The sequence below is a fragment of the Adiantum capillus-veneris genome, chromosome 15 (assembly GCF_014529385.1).
Source record: "Adiantum capillus-veneris isolate H3 chromosome 15, ASM1452938v2, whole genome shotgun sequence".
Taxonomy (NCBI): Eukaryota; Viridiplantae; Streptophyta; class Polypodiopsida; order Polypodiales; family Pteridaceae; genus Adiantum; species Adiantum capillus-veneris.
Window position 1 is genome coordinate 3615736 of NC_140945.1, and position 15985 is coordinate 3631720.

At 42.2% G+C, this 15985-nt stretch overlaps 1 pseudogene; it reads right to left on the reverse strand.

Moving 5' to 3' along the window:
• Window positions 1–1359: 1359 nt before the first annotated feature.
• On the reverse strand, window positions 1360–2030 carry LOC147440184 (uncharacterized; annotated as a pseudogene).
• Window positions 2031–15985: the final 13955 nt, after the last annotated feature.

Consider the following 15985-nt stretch of genomic DNA (forward strand, 5'->3'; position numbering starts at 1 on the left):
ACACAACATCAATTCCTTCACGATCTCAAACCCAAGACCTCGGACACCTTCGAAGATGGTGAGAGCTAGCGGGGCATGAGAGTAGATCGAGAGGAAGAAGGAGTATTCTTACGAGAAAGAAGTAAGTCTCCTCACATAATCACTCTTAATAGCTTAGCATAGCTTAGTAATTAGCATGGTAGAGGAGATGAGCATGCATTGGAGCTTGGCTCTTGGTTGGATTTGCATCACAAAGTGAAGAGTTGTTGGTGTAGGCCTCCCTTCTCACAAGCTTGGAGTAGATAATGAGCTTTCCATTAAAGCTTGAGAAGGATATAGTCTTCTTTTCTTCACACATGAGATTGTGTGAGCGTGTGTGTGATAATCCCCTGCAAAAATCAGCCCCCCCCCTCTCTCTCTCTCTCTTGGTCAACCCCTCTTGCTATTTGCTCATGTTGGCATCCTATTGGCCCCTGCAAAGCTTAGCCAATGACAATTCAAAAGCATAACTGATAGCATTGTGACATGTGTCCCCCTTTCCCTTTTGTGAGAGCTCCCTTGGGAGACTGTCCAATACTCTTCTAGAGAGCTTAATTTCTATTGGTTCTTTTATCAAGTGTTTTTAAATGAATTAAACTAAATTTACTCTTTCCTAATTCTCATTGGTCCACCTCTATGGCCTTCCAATAGGATTTGAATGCACCTTGGGGGTAACTGGGCTAGGAAGCTAACATGTGTCCAATATGCCCTTTGTGTAAGGGGAGCTTGGAAGAGTGTGTGTGTGTGTGTGTTTCTCTCTCATCCCCTACAAATATGGATCACCCCCTTCTAGATAGGGATGTGGGAAGACTTTTTAGTCTTCCCCATGACCATCCAATTCCCCCACACTTTGGCCATTGGACATTACCTTTGAATTTTGGAACCTTAGCATTTTGGAAGTCTTAATGGGCTGAACCTTAGGGTCTTTGAAGCCCATTGATGCACATTGCTCTTTTACAGATGGCCCCCCTTTGGATTCCTACTTTTGCTCCTTTGGATCTCTACTGTGACCGGTCTGCCATCCTAACCAATATTCTAGCTTTTTCTCCCCTAATACTTCCCCATATTAAATGATCAGCTTAACATGAGAAAATCATTTAGGAGAATTAAATATTAGTTATTATGACAAGAAGAGCATCCTTGGGGATGACATGGATGCTACCTCTACAAAGGAGATGAGCAATCCAAAGCAGCAAATCCAAAATTGACCACAAAGAGGCTTCAAACTTGTAGTTCCATACTTAGAAGGATGGGAAAAAGGCTTCGTGCTCCTTCCATCTGGATGCATTGTGAGGAAGATGATACCTTGGCTAATGTATTTGGAGCTCAAATCTGCACCCCCTAATTCTTATTTGGGCTTCTCTTAAGTACTCTTTCCCCACCAGGAGGCAGGTCATCCTCTTAACTCCATGGAAACCTAGTTGCACTTTCTAGGACCAGTTTGGGGGTCTGTACTTCTTGACGTACAAGCTTGACTTCAGAAAGAGATTTCTCGGATTGATGCAACCCAAAGGATGCATGTGGTGCAACTCTTCTCCATGAGATGGGCACATTGGATGCCTCTTTGCATCACATCTATTTGTCATTAATGCTGTATGTTCCCTCCACAGAGCAATAAAAAATGGATGTGCAAGACCTAGTAGGCTCCACAAGCCTCCATCTACAAAGCTCTATAGCAAGCCTTCACCACCATCTTGAGTGTATCTCGGACTTCCCTTGTGGACATACAAATGGTCTTGCTTGAGCCACCTGGACTGGCATATGCTCATGATTGGTGCTTGTACACTCGTATAGTGTACTCTAGACAATTTTGGTAGTGTAGATATATTTATAAGGCCAAACTAAGAGTCATAACACAATATGTGTTGCAATTTTTTTTTTGAGAGCCAAACCCTTTGTTGGTCAAACTGATAGTCATGCAATCAGACCTTAATCCATCGTTCTCTTACACCACCCACCGACTCAAATGAAGCAGACACTTGTGCTGCTGTCACGCCGCATCTAGCATACATATCAACCAACGAAGAATCCTTGCTCCTTCCAACCGTGACAACATGTAACACACTCTCTCTCCCTCTCTCTCTCTCTCTCTCTCTCTCTCTCTCTCTCTCTCTCTCTCTCTCTCTCACACACACACACACACACACACACACAGGTTCTACGAGAAATAAGGAAAGAATGACTACGCTTGATTTAGGGTAAGATAGGTCCCCGGTCTAGAGATTACATGGCCGATATTCCCAAGCTGAATGACAATTTGCAAACAACTACCAAAGTAGGTTAAGGAGTAGGGTTTAAGCACAATGATTAAGCTGCAATCCTTTGCTTGATTCAATTATGCCCATTAATAGCCATCTATTGTATATTGAGTGCCATGGGACACAACTTGCCTATTCCCAATGCGCATCAAGTCCTAAGATGAGCTATTGTTGTTGCCTATCCATTCGGGAAAGACTTCATGCTAACTTGCATCTGCTAAAAAGAGCCCACTACTTCTTAGCCCTGCACTGCCTGTTGGGCATATCCCACAATCATTGCATTCAAAGAGACCACGCCCTGGATGCTTTCTGAATTACTAATACTATCACCACATTTGGCATACATGTCAACCATGGCATTGCCAAGCGAGGGCTGCAAGACATCTAAAAAGGCCTTGTTGAGGCAATAAGGCTGCTGAGCTGGGCTGCAACTAATGGTCGACTGCTAGCAAGGCAGATGCATTCACACAACTTGGTGGAAGCGCTTCAAAGAGGCGCCAATGCACAATAGAAAGTAGTGAGATTTTCTTCTGAGTCCCCCCAACCCCACCCAAGATCCACATCACTAGCAACAATGCGTTTGTAGTTCATACATGACGTAGCAGACACGTCACTACTCGTTGAGGCATTGCCCAATCAGTGCCATGACATCATTGTCCGTCGCCTATTATGACATGGGCCTTATATTCTTTTACTAACCATTGAAGGCATTTTTTGTTATTATTCCTATGCTCGTCCACCCCTTTAGTGTGAGCCTCATGGCGGTGGAAGAGGGTCTTCGACTCTCGTCCGGCTCGAACAATAGGATTTTGACACCCTCTTCCATCACCCTGATGTGAACCCAACTAGTATCATCGTGAATTCTTTTGCCCATATCAACAACATCTTGCATCTCTGGGTTTTCCTTCTCATAAAGGCTTCATGACACCTATTAGAGGCAGTTAGAGGCTATAGAGATGGCTTCTCTTTTTGCTGACTAAAATAGAAAAAAATTGAGTTGTATTTTAAAGCATTTTTTGATAGGCCAAAATTGCTCATTGGTTGAAATAAGATAGTGGGCACTCATTTTAAATGAAGAGTGTGTAACTCTAATGATGGTATCTTGAGTTTTGAAATATTAAAGATTTTGGGTTGCCTCCATTGAAGAAAAAGTGGGTTTAGTTTTGAGATTTTTGGGGGTTGCTAAAGAATCCAATGTGGTATGTCATATATGAATTTTGGGAAAAAGACAAAGTTGAGGCATCTTTTGAGATCTTCCCTTTAATCCTTTCTCTCTCTCACTCAGCGAGGCCAAACTCTCTCCCTTTCTTGTTGTTGTTAGCGAAAAATCTTATATGTATTTTAAACAAATAAAATGAAAAATGAAAATATTTGATTGGTGAGTATTGTAGTGAGCACTAGGCCTAGTGGGTGACAATCTCGATTCTCATGTTTCTCTCAAAAGATCTTGAGGTAAGATTTTTTACAAGATTATATTATTGAATATGCTCGAAATTAGAGTTTGGCAGCTGGCTCCTCTTTTCTCGTGCATGCTTTTGTTTCCTTTCTGAAGATGTTGAAGGAGCCAGCAAACGATCTTTGAGAGTCCGACGGCTCTTCATGAGCCTGATCGAGGCACGCAAATGATCTTCCTGGCCATGGGAGCCGGCGGGCCTACTGCAGTACAGCGATGCAGAAGAACGAGTAGCTCGTTATGCATGGCTCACAAGAAGAGAGAGAGAGAGAGAGAGAGAGAGAGAGAGAGAGAGAGAGAGAGAGAGAGAGAGAGAGAGAGAGAGAGAATATGTGTGTGTGCGTGCGTATGTGTTTGTCAGCTTAGCGCACCTCCACACAATAACAGAGAGCTTGAGTTTTGGGGCATATTTCAATGTGTTGCAAGCCACATCGCTGGCAGATCTGTATGTGCTGTAGAACGGCGTCCTGTGTGTGGGTGTGATTCAGTTGTATATGAGCATTATATGCTGCTCCCTAGTTGTGGGAACATGCACTTGTTGGAGATTGGTATACTTGCAAAAGTTGTGAAGCTGATGCGAAGCTTTTGAGCTTTAGACCTTTCTCGACGGACCTTATGCGGCTTCTGGCAAGTCCGAGGTGGAGCTATTTTCCGTGGACCCTATGTCGAATGGTTTCAGTTTAACAAGGCATGTTAGCCAGGCTCATCAACTTTCTCCTGTGAAAAATTACAAGCTAGCCAGAACCCAAGATATGTTCTGCAGAGACATCATGAATTGGTTGGAGGAGCTTATTGCTATCATTCGTTATAATGAGATTATGGTGTCCTTCTCCAGGACTACAGTGAGTTCTCCAATTTGGAGGAATGCAAGGAGACCATCTCCAACTATATGCTAGAGCATGGCCCCTTTGATGGGTTGATGGGGTTTTCCCAGGTTTAATTTTTTTCGCTATGAAGATCATTTACCTTTTGGTAACAATGCATGATCCGGGTGGTGTGATGGAGGTGACAAGTTGTCTCACGTTGTGCGCGTCTAATACGACAACTTCTATTTGTGTAGGGTGGAGTCCTCACAGCGGCATTTGCGGGCCTTCAACAGAAGGTGCGTGTATGTGTGTATACTACACAGGGCAACTTTTGGAGGCGAAGATGTTATTGCTTGTCCTTGCAGCGGCATTTGTGGGCCTTCAACAGAAGGTGGGTGTATGTGTGTATACTACACAGGGCAAATTTTGGAGGTGAAGATGTTATTGCTTGTCGGCAATGTGTGTGTGTGTGTGTGTGTGTGTGTGTAGAACTCAGTTCCATTTGCTTTCATGCAGGGTTTGGCACTCCAATTCCATCCATCTCTCCGATTCATAATTCTAGTAGCTTGACCCGTGGCAACATCTCCTTCTTTATCTATGTCTCTTTCTCGCCCTTCTTGGTTTAGGTGACTACACAAATGCACAGGTGTCTCTACATGCCTTGTTACACTGTTGTTGGCATGTTCTTAATGGTGAAAGTATGTAACCCTGACATTTTTCATTCTCTTAATCGAGAATTTGCTGTTAAAAATCATTATATGTTCATATATTATTGCAGCCCTCGGTTGGATGCTCTGTTATCTTGAGTTTTTGGTGTGGCTCTGTGCAAAATATCTTTGTATTTAGTTACATACGAAATAGTAGTATGGTCTTATGATTTTGTTTTGAAAAATATATTCTTTGTGGCTCTCTAAGCGCACCAGGGAGATCTTGCAATGATGATCATAGCTAAGTCTTGACTTGGTTCCAAGCATCATATAAAATAGTGTGCTTGCACAATACTCACACTAGACTGAGCAAGGCAATTTCTGATGATATTTTATTAATGATAAAACGTTTAGTGCATTCAGACTTTATGGGAACGGTTTTCTAACCAAGTTGCTCTTTGTTGGAAGTGAAGCTGCTCTAAAATAAGGGTGTAGCATTAGGAGGACAGCAAATGGTCTCTAGAAAGTTTCATATATTTGGCCCCAAAGGAGTGGTGTTGTATTAATGCCTCCACTTTTTGCTAGTGAAAAAGAAAAACTTAGTTTTAAAAAAATTACAGTTTCATTTGCTAAATGAGAAAAAATACGCATTGCAAAGACTAACAAATAAATTTGAAAAGTATTGATGCACTCTGCTCTCTCTCTCTCTCTCTCTCTCTCTCTCACACACACACACACACACACACACACACACACACTCATCTCAAAGCTTGGAAGTCCCATTGCTTTTGCAAAGTGAGGAACATGTTCGTTTTTCAGCCTACTATTGGCCAAGAGCATGGAAACACATTAGCAGCTCAAACGCTCATTCTGTGGAGAACTATTAATTTATGCCTCGTATTCACATGTGATGGCAGGGGTTATCATAACTACCACAAGCTAAGCAAGCCTGAACACATTTAGGTGAAGACAAAGGTTAAAAGGCAATCGACATCGAGGTTCAAACTCTACATGGATCTTCTCGTGTCCTTTGTCAAAAAACTCGGGGTGGTAGCACATCACGGTTGGCAGAACATGAGAGTTTTGAGAAAACAGCAGGCGCAATGAGGACTTTAATTCACCCAAATCTTTGTGACATGAAACTTGGAGACCTAATCACCCTCGATACAATGCAGAGCAATCTCGACAAGCATGTACCTGCAATCAATTAACTATTAGTACACTTTGAATATAGGGTAGAGACCTTCAATGCACATCTGGGAATAGACGACTATTTCATGTCTCATATAAGAATTCACCAATGCTTTGATAAATAATTGGGAAAATTATCAAAATACCCCTCAAAATTTTAGAATTCCCAAATTTTCGACATGTTGTCATAAGTTCCCAAAATGCCCTTCAAATTTTGCAAAATTTCCAAAATACCCTTGGTTTTGAGATTACATTTCTACAAAGATGAAATAATTTGTAGCTTTTCGTAAGAAGATGGATTTTCTATCAAAACAAGATTCTAAAACTAGAATTTGGGTTGGTTATGTAGGCTTTGGAAACAATTTACTTCATTAATGTTTAACATAATTGCCCTTTTTTTGTGAGGTAATTGTGACAAATTACATGCTAAGCACTCAAAAATGGACCTCAATTGTCAAAAAGGAATATAGATTAGAAAATCTTGAAGAAACAAGGCTATTTTGGCAATTTGAGGGGTTGTTTGGAAATATCCACAAATTAGAGGGGTATTTTGATAATTTTCCCAAAATAACTTTATCAAGCTGGATTTTGATCCTTTTAATCCCTTTATGAGATATTTGAGAAGGAAAGCTTTACAAAAACTTGAACTTTTCATATAAAAATCCTCAAATTGGCGATTTCTAAAACTTGCTAAAATTTGAGGCAATCATATTTTAATTTGGATAAAGTGAACTTGCCTTTTTTCGAACCTTCATTGCTAGTGAAGCAATTATTTTTTATGTGGCTATTTAAGAGAGAGAGAGAGAGAGAGAGAGAGAGAGAGAGAGAATGTTGTCTAATTGGGCAAAGAGGGGTTTTGTGAAGCGATTCGCCTTATTTTTTTCAGTTGGTACTACCTTCTGTGTCTTTTTTGATATCCTTGCCCTTTGTCCACTGAACAAGGTGGTTACACTGCAATAGAGGAAATTGCAAGTACCATAATGGTAGTCCTTATGTTCTCTGCAATGTATACCAAACTTTTAAGAGTATGAAGACCATTGACCTTGAATGGCATCACAACAAGCCCTACACAAAGATGATGGGAGTGGCAAGCCTGATAATTCGGACGAAGCCGAGAGTTGACCTATAATGATTTTGTATACATAAATGCACATAGCCCGCCATGTGTAGAGTCATGAATAGAAGCATAATCTACTCGGGGTCCACCAACAACCTTAGTGTTAATGAAAACTACGAGAGGTTCTATCCCAAGTGGAAAGATGGGATCTCATGCATCAATTAGGAGATTTCTCACTTGAGAGACACCGTTCAAAATTCTATAGTTACACAAATTTAGTTCCTACAAAATCACAAACCAATGGCAATCTCTTGTTGCATAGCAAACCGTCCAAATTGGCTTTTGGCTTGAGGACATTAACTTCAAAGTTTTTATTGCAATGAAATATCGAAGTGAAGCCTAGATTGGGCATTCAAGGATTTAATGAATGTTTATATGAACAATTATTTCCACAACACACACCAGAGATAAGCTAAGAGCTTGCCAAAAGAATCTCTTAATTTTATATTTAAATGCAAAACCGACATAAATGAAGATACAAGCTTTCTATGCTTTCCTCACCTAATCGGTCCACTCTCATTAGCTAAACCTAATGTTAATCATCTAAACCTACTGGCTGTACTACTTTTGTTTTTCATTACATAGAATCTCCTCAAGATCCTTTAGCATCTCCAGTTAGCATATCCATGCACGTCACCATTTAAAACCAACCTTAATGAGTAGCATTTGAACTCCTCACGTACATACCATGAAACTCAACCTAAACCACTAGGCTATTCGCCTTGGCTGCCCTTAGGGCTCCCTTAAGCACTAAAAAAAACAAATACCCCCCCCCCCCCCCCCCCCCCCGACCCTTCCCTACCCCCCCTTTCTCCTTTCGCTTTTTTTCCCTAGCCTTCCCTTTTCCTTTCTCCCCCCCCCCCCCCCCCCCCCAAAACTAATTAATTAATGGTTTGCAAAAAACTCGTTTTGGCTGCCTACTCGGTCCACTCTCATTAGCTAGAATCTTGGCAGATTCCACGAAGATATTGTTTCTGATCTGCCTTGTTAAAAATCCTTCGCTCAGTTCTCCGCAGCAGATAGTGCTCGACCTCACCTGACGCTTCTCAGTGCTCATCCCTTCCCTTGCCATTGTCCACCCTCACGTGCCTCAGTCCGCCACCTAGGCCCTCAAGGTGATGCCCCCAAGGAGCACTACCTAACCGTGCCTCTTGGCTTGCCAACTGGTGCGTGCATTGTGCGATCGAGCTCGAGACATGCCGCGCAGGTAGATCTCACTGTTGTGAGCCAATACACACAGCCTACCTCTGTGACTCTTCCTTGAAACCCTCCATATTAAAAAAAAACCTTTCTCCTGCCTCAAACTGGCCACTCTAGCAGCCCTCGTCGTCCTCCCTGCAGCGCTCATCCTACAGATCATGAAAGCATGGCCGAATCCACCCCCTACCGCCCAGCCCTCTTCCTTCAAAGTCTACCAGATCAATATGCCTCATGTGCTGTGTTCTGCAATCACGTCTTTGTGGCCTCAACCAACCCACTTTGTTGCCCTTGACGACCTTTGTCATCTGACCTGCAAGGCAGCTCTTCCCCCCCACGGTTATCCTATGTGCAAGGCAACGGATTGGGATGACGATGGACAACGGAGGATCGTAGTTGACCCAAGTGATTTACAAGGCGGCATGTTGTGCATCACGCGGAGAGAGAGAGAGAGAGAGAGAGAGAGAGAGAGAGAGAGAGAGAGAACTATGATGACTGCAACAAGAAATCGTTCGCCGCATGCAGATCTACAAAAGAGAGATTCCACTGTGTTGAAGGCTGTCGCCATACAAACAACAAGTTGAACTCTGGATATCGCGCTCACATCAAGGTCGCCTAGACTGAGCGAATGCACCACCGAATGCTCGTTGCACTGTGCGCGATTGAATGATTTTAAAAAAAAGTGATGCCAACGCAGACCCTTCTCTGCCACCTGTCCGCCCAATCGTGCGTGTCGTGCTGCCTGACAGATGCACAAAGCTTTTATGTCTCTCTCTCTCTCTCTCTCTCTCTCTCTCTCTCTCTCTCTCTTCACATGCCGTCTCCCTCGTTTTTCACCTCAAAGCCAATCCGAGCATCTGGTGAGATTCGCATTAAAAAGACATGCGTACATACCTACTTATGCATTTTACTTCGTAGTTCCATTTTATGGCAGGCCTTGTGATTGTTTTTACCCGAGAGCGCAAGTATGGGTTTCCCGCACAGAGGGCATTGTATCTGATGGCGGGGAGCCCGAGCAGCAACAGAAGCTACCTGCCTCGCCGCCCTCTGATGCTCCTCTTTCAGAATCCGAATCTCTCTCAACTAGTAGCTATGTTCGTCGTCGACGCCGACGCCGTTTTCAGATCAAGCTTCATCACAGTAGGTATAATCTGTCTTTGTTGCATGGAGTTATTCTTGTTTGTTAACTGTATTTTTTTGGCTTACAGGTTTTGTCTTTGTGGGAGGGTCCATTCTACTCGCTAGTGGATGCATTTACTTTGGTTTCCAAAAGATCGACATTGGAATGGAGAAAGGGTTACAAAAGTTTGGTTTTGGTCGCAACAAAGTCGACACCGGCTTGGAGATTATGAAAGGCGTAGGAGATGTGGTGGCTCAGGTCTCCGAGAAGGGTATAGACACAAAATTTAACCTTATTACTGGATATGCCCACTGGTTTTTGCCTAAATAGATTCATCTTCCGCCAAGCATAGTTAGTAGCTAACTGTCTTAATCCTGCAAGGTCCTATCATATCAATCTGCGATTCCAGCTTCTCCAACTATTCCTACTTTTGGTCTTCCCCTAGTATTAACTCTTCACTTAAGCTGAGAAACCAACTGGCTCTTATTTTTTTCCACCCGCCTGTGATGTATTTCTCGCTTTATACGTGTACTAATAGTCAAGGCTCATATCCAGATTTTGTTTTTGCCAACGTTTGCAGAAATGATGTGCATTCTTTTCAATGCGTCTTATGTGTAAGACAGTTGTAGTCGTTAGATCCGTCTCTTTGGAGACCCTTTGCCCTTCTCAAACCACAATGCCCGTTTTTTTGGTGCAGGGAAAGGTCTGTGATTGCCCATTTCCCATAATCACTGCCTACTGGAAGGCCTATTTGCCAAGCTCAAAGTTTTCCCATTTTCCAGCACCATTTGCCACGTGACTATTATCAGTCATCCTTGATTGTTGTGATTACTTAAGTCCCTTCATTTTTTTAAAAAAATTCTTTAGAGCTTTGTAAAACTGGGCTAGTAGGATTGAGGGCAAGTGCTATGGTCAATAGCCTAGCCTTTTCTTTAAGCCCTCCTATGCTCCTTTAAATTGCTACTGATTTGAATTTTTCTTTCAAAAGGTCTTCCTACTTTGTCTTAGATTCTCAGGTTGACGTCTCACTATTCTTCATCTTAGGGCTTGTAAGTTCAATTTTGTCTAATGAATGTTAGGTACAAGAATGTAATAGGCTCGAGGGTACACGCCACTATCCCAATTTCTTTAACTTGTTTAGTGCCAACAAGAGTGGGTCCTTAAAAATGCTTCCCCAAAACAAGTTTTTTCTTGGAAAAAGAACAGAAGACAAGAATCTTTACGTGGGAGAGACAACCCAACGTTTGCCATATATATTTTTTTTCTAAAAAAATTGGCAACCATCGTTGGTATTAAGCGGACTAGTCACGGCTTAATTTCATAGGCATCGTGGTTTAACTTTTCCTTCTTCGTGGTGCAGTGAGAGTTTTGCCCCTTCTCTCTCTCTCTCTCTCTCTCTCTCTCTCTCTCTCTCTCTCTCACACACACACACACACACACACACACACACACACACACACACACACACACAAAAACACGTACATAGATAAAGAACATACATGTGGCTCGACGTTAAAATTTTCTTCTTCTTCTCTCTCTCTCTCTCTCTCTCTCTCTCTCTCTCACACACACACACACACACACACACACACACAAACATGCCTAGATAAAAGAGCATACATGTGACACGCAGGTGACGTCCCTCAGGACTATTCGACACAATCTTCAATGAACTATAAGCGGTGCGATCTACGACGCTAAAGTGCAACACATTTTCCACAAAAATCGGGCATCGTTCGATTTTGTCCTTGTTTACTTTTTTTGTCCATGTTTTACTTTTGTCCTCATCCAGTTCACTTTATTAGCTAGTGGTTTTGCCTTAGGGACAAGCAACTCCACGCGAACGTGTGGTTAGGGCGTTGGGTTGCCAAACACGAGGTTTCGAGTTTTGAGTCACTAGCGGGGGGGTCGTGAGTCAATGCGTTGATCCTTTTCTCCGTCATTCGTCGTCCTCGAGATTCAAGCAACTAGTCCGCCACATTTGATCCCACCGCCTTGTTAGATAGTGTTGAGGTCAGTCTCCCTTTCTTGTATGCATGCAACAGAAGATTGTGTGTGTGTGTGTGTGTGTGTGCGCGTGTGCACGTGCAATCACACTCTACATCCCAATTTCCCCTAGCATACCCTCGGGACTATTTGACATCCCCCTTGTCAGGTGGGATGAACGGCCCGCCATCTTCAAACGGTCACACTACATGCCTCAATTTCCCCTAGCATACCCTATGGACTATTTGACACCCCCCTTGTCAGATGGGATCAACGGTCCACGATCTTCAAACGATGTGGACCTTCCGTTCATTCTTTGGAATAAAAAGATTTCGATCGGTTGAGCCCCCGCGACTTGAACCACAACCTACCACATCGGAGGAAATGGAGGTGAGAACGGTCGATCATATAACAAAAATGACGGGGTGGGGATCACTTGGTGTTCACTTGTCGTCGTAGAGCACTTTGGGATGGGGTCATACCATGATCACTTTTAAATAGGTGGGTTCACAAGGTGATCATATCTTGATTGGGATTCACACGGGGATCACTTGGTGGTAACTTGATGTTCACATCAACTTTACGTGGGTTCACTTTTATTGTGATCACATAGTGATCACTTGGGGATTAATCCACCATCGAACGGTGCAAAACCGATCCTGTTTCCCCCAATTAATAGGGACCATAGATCCCACCTGACGAGGGTGTCAAATAATCACGAGGCTAGCATATTGCGGGTAGGAGAGAATAAGAGAGAACAAGAAAGAGGAGACCTTTTGCAATATGCAAATCACGTACTTGCGAAATGTTCGACACATAAATCTTGCTCCTACCCACAACGCAACGGAAATCTCTCTCTCTCTCTCTCTCTCTCTCTCTCTCTCTCTCTCTCTCAATCTCTCAATGCAGCAGTAGAAGCCTCGCACACCCAATTTCCTCTTTTGAACTTTCCCCTCTCGCCCATAAAAAGTAACCCCATCTTGTCCACAAAAAACCAAAATTATGCATTAGTACATGCCTCCAGCAGTGCTGACAAATCAAATGCAAGATTGGGTGGTCATGACTTCAGATGTGATTGACACAATAGAGCTCATATGGCAAGGAGGCCCTTGAAAGGAGCAAAAGTGCAAGACAACATTCTAGCTCCAAGCTAGGCTTGTCTAAAGCTTTGAGGTCGCACGAGGGAGTTAGTAAGAAAGTGCAATAAAGTAACGTTGATGCTAGGACGGGTGTGAAGTTCTTCAAATCAACCCAAAAGGAGAGGATCATGGGCAAAACTTGGATACCTTCTTAGAGGCTATTTTTACCCTTAAATGGACTCATATGCAAGTGTACTAGGTTTAGAAACCTCTATGGGTCATATATGCATGGATCGCCACCGTCTAGGATGTTTAGACATGCATAACTAGTTAAGGAAGGGCTCCATAAGTGGTGCAAAATATGTTACACACCCTAACAAGCCACCCCTTGAGTGTATATGTAGCACCCAATTACAAAGTTTCCTCTAGAAAATTTAGCAGTAGGGTGCGAGTATCAAATGTCTCTCCTAGAGAATTTGATAGTAGGATTGGGCCAAAAATATGTGCCTACCTTTTAGGAATGTATACCAATCAAGATGTGCCTTGATCTTCTTCACAAACTTTTCATTATAGGTATGCTAGGTCAATGTTCTTAGCATTCTCAAAACCATCATATGATTTTCTTGGCTCTTTCACTTCTTTCATGGGTTGTTGTACCACAATGTTCCTATCTTGAAGTATGTACCCCTTTTAGTGGGACAAGACACTGATGGCTTTGTTCCCCTTTTCATTTTTAGTTCTATTTCAATAGTCCAAATTTCTTTGAGAGTTTTTTTGAGCTATTTATATTCGGTTTTCCTTTAATATTTTGTATTATTGCTTTTGTTCTCCATATTTTCTATTCTAGTTCGTTTTTTGGCTCAATAATCTTCTTATTACTTTTCCTTGGGGCTTGCATTGGTTGAGTCAAATAACATCTTGTTGTTTTTCCTTTAATGTAGTCTTGTGCATTCACTAGGACAAGATATTCATCTTTGCTTGTTAGTGTTTTTATGTTTGTTCCAACTCTTGTTTCCTTTTATATCTCTGTTGTTCCTTTTATATCTCTGTTGTTGTTGGGGTTTAGGCCAATTGGTCGGCAAATTCCCACTATTAACCTACCACCTAACCTTATTCTTTGATGTAGCATAAGAATAAGTAGCTTTGAGTTATCTTTACTCATTTGTGCTCCACCCATACACTGTGTACTGATCTCCACTTGCACTCTGCATGCACCTCCAAGTACACTCACAAGTGGCATCAAAGCTTTGGTTTCAAGTTTCTCTCTCAAGGCATGTGCAATTGCACAGATTAGAGGCTTATCAAAGAGCTCTTTTCAAGGGCTTTGCACTAATGAACTCACACAATTGAGGAGGGGCTTTCAATGAGAAGAATTATTGTGAAAATTTTCTCCTAGAAGCACAAAAAATTTAAGCTAGATAGTGGCTAATAAAGCATCAATCGCTTATAATTAACACTCAAGCCTTTTGATGTGAGTAGTGACCCATGGACATACTCACAATCAAGAGGTTAAAAGCTAATTAGAGGCTTATTAAGAAAAATGACATATAACCACGTGTGTGTGTATATGCACACTAAGTCTAGCATAGAGAGAGAGAGAGAGAGAGAGAGAGAGAGAGAGAGAGAGAGAGAGAGAGAAAAGGAAGATTAGGATCGAAGGGGGGTAAATAAGAGATGCTAATTACAATATAGGCTCAGATACCAATTGAAAAGATATGGCAAAAACGCAAGTGAGTTATTCATAATTGAAATGTGCATAATGTACCTTCTTGATTCAAATGAGTACAATAAGCTCCTTATATAAGAGGAGGAGGAGGTATCTTGCTTACATCATCTATGAGGTGTGAGAGGTTCTCCAAATCAGCCCAAAAGGAGAGAATCATGGGAAAAACTGGTATGCACCTCTTTAAGGGCTACTTTGACCCTCTAAGTGGATTCATATGAAAGTGTACTAGATTTAGAAACCTCCATGGGTCATATGCGTATGGATGGGCATCATCTAATATTTATTGCATAACTAGCTAGGGAAGGGCGCCATAAGTGGTGCGGAATATATCACACATCCTAACACCTTCTAGAGAGAAGTTTCCAGAAAGTGAATAACAAAGGGATCTCCAAGCTAGCTTGTCTTTGGGATGATGTCAACAATGGCTAGAAGGAGGTAGACAATAATAAAGTAAAGTAGGACCCACATAGACACACACAAATTATGTAAGTGTAAAGCTAATGACATGGAAACATTGTATGGACACTGTGATTCACACTCGCATGTTGACGTGGCATTGTACGGACACTCATGATAATTTACGTTGGCAGGCTGGTAATGTGGCAGTACAAATATTTGCAAAATATGCTGGTTGCTTTTTAGCGCTAGATTTTTGGACCAAATGCTTTTGAATACTATGTTTTTCATGTATTGCTTTTAGAGGCCAAGGGCCTTTAAATAAGACCCATCTTCTCACTCTGGCAATCTACACGCGAAAGATCCATTGGAGTTTGTACCTTGTTGATGCAATATAAAGAAATACCAAAAGGGGCACCAAGATTTGGGGCCACTGCTCTCTCTGGGGTGCAGCTCTGTCACTCCTTGTCTCGTGTGTTGTGCTCTGTCATAATAACTAATATCGTATTCTCCTAAATGATTTTCTCATGTTAAACTGATCATTTAATATGGGGAAGTACTAGGGGAGAAAAAGCTAGAATATTGGTTAAGCTTGCAGACCGGCCACGGTAGGGATCCAAAGGGGGGGGGCATCTGCAAAAGAGCTATGTGCAACAATGGGCTCCAAAGACCTTAGGGTTCAACCTATTAAGACTTCCAAAATGCTAAGGTTCCAAAATTCAAAGGTTGTGTCCAAAGGTCAAAAGCCTAGGGAAATTGGATGCTTTGTGTGTGACCCAAAAGTCTTCTCAAGGCCTACAAAGGAAGGGGCGAGCCCAAGAAGTAGGGGATGAGAGATAAACTCTCACACATGCACACAAGCTTCATTTGTACACAAGGGGAAAGAGGGACACATGTCAGCTCCCTAGCCCAGATGCCCACAAGGTGTACTCAAATCCTATTGGATGGCCTTGGAGGTGGAACAATGAGAATTAGGCTAGAGTAAATCTAG